This window comes from Cheilinus undulatus, linkage group 2, assembly GCF_018320785.1.
Source record: "Cheilinus undulatus linkage group 2, ASM1832078v1, whole genome shotgun sequence".
In the NCBI taxonomy this organism is placed as follows: Eukaryota; Metazoa; Chordata; class Actinopteri; order Labriformes; family Labridae; genus Cheilinus; species Cheilinus undulatus.
Window position 1 is genome coordinate 9,365,976 of NC_054866.1, and position 7,254 is coordinate 9,373,229.

Sequence of the window (7,254 nt, forward strand, 5' to 3'; positions counted from 1 at the left end):
CATCTAGACTGAATTGACTGTTTTAGCCCATGTGCTCTGTGGTCAGGCCTTCTCTGCTTTATATTCACCACTCATCATGTAATGAACAACTGCCTGAGCAGTTAATCAGTTCTCAGCCAAAATGTTAATTTTTCTCAGAGTTTCAGATGCATTGTGTTTTTATTTGAACAATATACAGGAAGTAAAGGTCGTTATTGTGAAGTATTTAGTTTAAATCAAAATTGATAGTATAGTTTAATAGTTTTCATATTTGCTTCAGTTCTTTTGAATGGTTAATGGTCACTTTGCAGATCTGCTGGACTTTTATGGGACCTCTATCTCATCAAAATGATCAATAAATTACTTAAAAATCTTGTTAACACAGGCAGATAAATGATAGAAAAGCCCTACAGTTGATTATCGGTTGCGTCACATTTGATGGATTAAGGCATTTTTGGCAACCGATAATCAACTGTAGGGCTTTTATATATATATATATATATATATATGTGTGTGTGTGTGTGTGTGTAATTTTATAATAATAATGATAATAACTTTATCTATAAAGCACTTCTAAAAACAGTTGTTTACAAAGTGCTATACACACAGCAAGAGCAAAAACTTGGGGTAAAAAAAGCAGAATAGGAGCTCCGTAAAATGAACATAATGTGGACACAGAGGAAAAATAACAAAAATGAAAATGGCACAAGTAGATCTTGAATGGCAGTTACTGTAGAAGATTATAAAATCTAAAATATAATGGAGTCAGTGAAAAATGATATGATTCCTATGATAATATTCTGAAAGATATCATAGGATGTGGGAGAGTTAAATACATATATTCAAACAAACAACCAAACAAATACATGAAGATGAGGACGTCACATCAGTGGGAATAAAACAAAGATAAGATTAAAGACAGAAATGTAATAGAAACGAGGACAGGTAAGTAAAATTTAGGAAGGTAAACACGAGATAATAAAGTAAATGAACTTGAGATAAGAAAGAAGGGTATAAAATTATAAAAAGAATAAGAGTAGCAGTGTAAATAAAAGAGAAATAATAAAATAGATAAATAGTTAGAAGGGACATCACATAAAAGTGGGTTTTAAGGAGTGATTTAAACAATGTCACCGAATCTGCCAGCCTTATCTCCTTGGGCAGGTCGTTCCAAAGTTGAGGAGCCCTGACAGCTAAAGCCCTGTCTCCTTTAGATTTCAGCCTTGACTTTGGAATGACCAGGAAGACCCCGCAATTTCTATTTTTTTGGGATTTGGATAGAAGGTTAAATAAACATTTCAGTTACAAAAAAAATGTGAATTTGCTGGCTATTATTTGAGTTAACAGGCTTTAAGGGGAAAATTTAGATCCAATTGTGATAAGTGGAAGAAATATGATGGACCAACATTGTATTTGATGCAAAGTTCCCAAAGTCTGAACAGAGCTGGGAAAGAAGGCTTTTAGGTTTTTTTGTTTGGAACAATCTGCAGACTGAATTTAAGCTGCAAAACTTGGTGTTTCTGAATGTTTTTAAATCTGCAGTGAAAACATTAGAATTAAGTGATGACTTCAAATAGTTTTCTCTCTCTTTATGTGAACTGTACGTGTCCAAGAGTATTGTTTGATGAAACTGTGTATCTTGGTCAGCTATCCCTTGAAAAGAGATCTCTGAGCTTAATGGGTCTAGCCTGGTTAAATAAATAAATAATAATTTAGTGGGAACAGTTTTTGTCTATGTAGTTGATGCAGGATTGCATAACTGCAAATCATCCTCCACCTTCAGCCTTGCCTGGTACTCACTTTTGATCATTGCTGGTGCCAAGGGGCTGTCTTCATGTTTACGGTGCTAAATGTCTCAGTTACCTTCAGTGACCAAAATTTCATGTGCCTGTCAAAATTCCCCTGGTTTGGTCACTAGACTTAGTGCTTTTGTCTCAGTGTGACCACAGGGTTTACACAGCCTTGTGCTGTCATTATCTTGTGCATCTTTGACACTGTGGGCTCTATTTTCGTAGACCAGGCACAGGCACGGCGCAACTGGAAAACGGTTCAATGTTGTAAGGAGAAGGGCCAAAAAAAAAAAAACAGCTGTCAGAGCAAAGAATGCACACAGTGGCCACCAGGCTGCGCATCAGAGGCCACGATGCGTGTCACTGTATGAACCACCTCGTGGGACAGATGTAATCTGTTCCTGTGTCATGAATAGGAGTACAAAATTAAGTGACAATTCATTAAACACAGCAGCAGGCTAATCCAGGCATCATGCTTGTGATCCACCTGCATTCCTGCTCTGTCATCGCCAAATAAGAGAACCTTTGGTGATATATTCTCTCCCGGTATCTCCTCCTCATCCTCCTTGCAATAATGTACTCCATCCTTTTAGATCACGTTAATAATAAAGATTAAAACAGAGAAATATGGGCAATCACAGGTAAATCCTTAAGACACCGACTGACTGACATTCATTCAGCGAGCGTCTCTCTCGTTTTTTTTTTTTTTTTTTTTTTTGAATTTCATGAGATGAGAGAAGTCGAATATATACCCCGTATTGGATGCCGTGGCTGTTTGTGGTTGGCTGAGAGATGTGAACTCGTTAGTTTTTAATCACTCCCAGCTGCTATCAGGTTGAGTTTCAATTACGCATGACAAACATCTTTGATCTGACATCAGATGTGACGGGACAATTTATATAGATACAAATGTATATGCTGGTTTAGACGATTACATTAAATAGTGGTTGCTGTGATTGTTTATTGCATTGAAATGTGCCTGACACTCTGGAAACCTGCCTGTGAGGTTTTGGTGACGTGTGCGCACTGTGCACCTGTCAGCCAAATTACCACTACACCGGGCGCGCTTCACCTGCGCCGAGAATAGACCAGGTTGAAGCTGGCGGGCTTTCAGCGCACCTTCCGCGCAGTGTTTTGGCACGAAATTGTCACTGCGCCAAGCTGAATCTGTCGACACCTCCCCCTGGTGTGCCGCCACACCCACCTTGGCACAGCCCGGTCTACCAAATTGCCAAATTGGCTGCGCACGGTGGTGCGCCGGACAAAATTACCACTGCGCGGGGTGCGCCACGCTCTGCCACCCTGCGCTGTGCCACAAAAATAGACACAGCAGCAGAAGTTAGCAAAGCTATTTATCTTTTTATCTGGTTTATGGTTCTAGACCTCCCCTGACGTTTGGTGCAGGCCTGCCTCACAATTTGAAAACCATTTTCCCATACTATTGCCTAATGGTAAAACCCATCCATCTATCCATCTTCTTCCGCTTATCCGAGATCGGGTCACGGGGGCAGCAGTTTAGGCAGGGAAGCCCAGACTTCCCTCTCTCCGGCCACTTCATCCAGCTCTTCCCAGGGGATCCCAAGGCGTTCCCAGGCCAGCTGAGCGACATAGTCTCTCCACCATGTCCTGGGTCTTCCCTGGGGCCTCCTCCCAGTGGGACTTGCCTGGAACACCTCACCAGGGAGGCATCAAGGAGGCATCCGGACCAGATGCCCAAGCCACCTCATCTGGCTCCTCTCAACGCGGAGGAACAGCGGCTCTACTCCAGGTCTCTCCCGGGTGGCCAAGCTTCTCACCCTATCTCTAAGGGAGAGCCCAGACACCCTGCAGAGGAAACTCATTTCAGCTGCCTGTATCCATGATCTTGTTCTTTCTGTCACAACCCACAGCTCGTGGCCATAGGTGATGGTGGGAACGTAGATCGACCGGTAAATCGAGAGCTTCGTCTTTCGACTCAGCTCTTCACCACGACAGACCGATGCAGAGACCGCATCACTGCCGACGCCGCACCGATCCGCCTGTCGATCTGCCGTTACATTCTTCCCTCACTCGTGAACAAGACCCTGAGATACTTGATTTCATTTATTTCAATACCCTCACGTTAAGTTGATGAATACTTAACAGATTTCTACAAAATAATAAATCGATCACACAAAGACAATGTCTTCTTTAGTTTTCACTGGGTTTATCACAAGAGGAGGCCAGAATAAAATAATGACACCATGTGTACGTTTTCTATGCTACTAGTCTTGTAAATATTTAGAATAACTGACTGTAGCTACCAGGGAGAGGGGCATGGTGAAGGAAGAGTTCTCAAGAAAAAAAAAACATGAACTATTAATTTGTTTATTTTTGAACAAGACAATAAATTCTTTGAATTCTATTGGTTTAATTGAAATAAAAAGTGCTTGAACTGAAAAAGACTGTTCTCTACATAATTGAGCAAACCAAACTACCCTCTAAACTGCATTAGGCCGATGATTAGTTGCAACAATAAGGCTTAGTGCATCTACACTCCTCTACTGCTAACTTTGTTAATTTTACTGGGGAAAACAGCAGAAATACTAAAAATCACTGCTAAAAATTATTGACAAAATAGAAATGGCATTGTGCTTTAGACATGATTAAAATGTAAATTATCTGAGTGTTTATAGCTAAGCAACAGAATACAGAATTTCTTAATGATACGTTATTATTATGTTTATTATTAGAATTACCATCATTATTATTATTATTATCATTATTATGCCCTCTCCAAACAAGCACATACTAACTGATGGTGACATGATCTTAGTTTTAGTGTATGTTTCACATCTGGAGGAGGTCCGTCTGGTATCAAATATCTAGTAGAATTAATAGATTTTAGATGAGGAGTCTATAATCAAAACAATGCAGTAGCTGTTTCAGACAGGACTCTAGAGATTAGAACATTTTGTGTTCATGTTCTGGTCAAGTTAGAGATTTTGGTCTATTTTGCATGCATGTCTTCTTTCACTCTAAAAGAAAGAAAACTTCCAAAAATACACATTTAGATGGTGTTTATTTTTACTGCCCTCTGTCTGTTTGCATCTTTAGATTTTCCTCAAACAAGCTCCTCTACATATTTAAACATTTCAGGTAAAATACTGTCTTGTAATTAACTGGGCAAGTTCGATGGTGATCTGTTTTAGTTCATTTTTTATCCTATTCACCTGCAGTGCCTCGTCAAATACGTGCAAATTAGCTCTATTTACTTAAAATGCGCTAATTTGCATATCAATGCTTTTATATTGATGACAGATTTTTAGATACACGTATTCACCTGTAGTTTCCCCCCTTTAGTACAGTATATATTAGCCTGTATGGCCATGATAAAGCTAAAGCAAACTCAGCTAGTGATCATACATGTGCATTAGCAACATACACGTTAACTACAGGCTACTTGGTCATGTCTTTTGTAAACTGGAGTCCTCTGTACATCAACACTCACCTCCAAACAAGACCAGAGACAGTGGCGGGCTGTGATGGGAGAGCTAGTCTGCTGCTGGTGTCTGTGTTCACAGCAGGTCTAGGAGAAGAGAAGTGAGGGGAGAGCGGGGTACAGAAGGCATCAGAACTCGTCATCTCCCGACCTGCTATTTCTGAGTGGTAGCTGAGTCATAGTTATCAGCTGATGAAGTCACCCACCCCCTACTGAAAACTGACATTTTGATGCTGGTGCATATTCTGCTTTAGGCTCATGTTAAGGACATTTGTCAATGTTTTGTGATATTGTGTTTGGTATCTTCTACGGTTTAGGTCAGGCCAATTGGCTGGCCAATCAAACACAGTCATACCATGGTCAGCAAATCAGTCTCTGGTAGTTTTGGCTTCATTGTGAGCAGATGCCAAGTCCTGCTGGAGGGGGAAATCAGAATCTCTGTAAAGCTTCTCAGCAGATGGAAGCATGAAGTGCTCTAAAATCTCCTGGTAGATGGCTGACAGCATTGATGCTGGACTTGAAAAAGCACAGTGGACCAAGAGCAGTAGATGACATGGCACCATGGACCATCACTGACTGTGGAAACTGAAAACACTGGACTTCAAGCACTTAGGATTGTGCACCTCTCAAATCTTCCTCTAGACTCTGGGACCTTGATTTCCAAATGAATGCAAAGTTTACTTTCATCTAAAAACAGGACTTTGGACCACTGAGCAGTAGTCCAGTTCTTTTTTTCCTTAGTCCAGGTGAGATGCTTGTAACATTTTCTGTGGTTCAAGATTGACTCAACACTAAGAACACAACACTTATAGTCCATTTCCTGAACCTGACTGTGTGGTGGCTCTTGATCCAGTGACTCTAGTCCACTCCTTGTGAAGCTCCCTTTAGGTCTTCAGTCTGCCTTGTTTGACAATCCTCTGAAGGCTGAGCTCATCCCTCTTGCTTGTGTTCCTTTTCTCACCACACTCTTCTCTTCCAGTAAACTTTCCATGAATATGCTCTGACACACCCTCTGAGAACAGCCAGTCCTTTCAGCAGTGACCTTCTGTGGCTTCCCCTCCTTGTGGAGGATGACACTGGTTGTCTTGGTGGTGTACAGTGGGAGAATGAAGGCTCAGGAAACCTTTGCAAATTGGACTTTTCCACAATACTCTGGATTTGTGTATCAAATTGAAGGTAAACATCTAAAATGTCTTTCAGTGTTTAAGATCAGTGTCGGGGGTAACACGTTACAAAGTAATCCGTGAGAGTACTCAGATGACTTTTTTGGAGTAATGAGTAACGCAACGCGTTAGTTTTACAATTCAAGTAATCCCTATTGGTTACATTTTCATAAAAGCACTACTGAAAGAAAAATCCTAAATTTCCTCTCTCTTCAGTGGCTTCAAAAAGAGAGAAAGAAAAAAATAAGCTCCTTGAAGCATCTGCTTTGTTTGTCCTTCTCTCTTCCTGTAGTCATGTTGGCACGTGCCAGCAGAAGGTAAACATTCTGTGCCACTACGCATTGTTAGCGTGTTGAGACAGTGAGATGAAAGAGAGGACAGCAGGCCACTGTGGGATTATCCCCATTATGATGGATTTTTGGATCAAAGGGACAAGAACGGCATCCTGGTGAAACTTAAGTTTAAAAGCTCCATTTGCTTTCATTGAATCAGCTGTTAAGCTGTTCCAGTTAGGCGTGGTTATTATGCACAGCGTTGGAGTGATTCTGTCCGCCTCTGCTTATCTTGTTGTCAGATCATTAAAGAGATGTAAAGGTTTTCCTGTCTGTTAGCGGTGTTGTAAGGCTGCAGAGATACAGATTATGGGCTGTAAATTAGGCTGTACATTGACATTAGGGTCTGCACATTTAAATGCAGACGTGTGGTCATTATCTGTCGTTTTTACAGGAACAAGTGGCTAAAGGGTTTTAACATTTAGTAACGCAAAAGTACTCTAATGCATTAGTTGTAAAGGGAGGTAACGGAGTAACGTAACAAATTATTTTTCTCTATATGTAACGCAGTAACCTAACGAGTTAGTTTC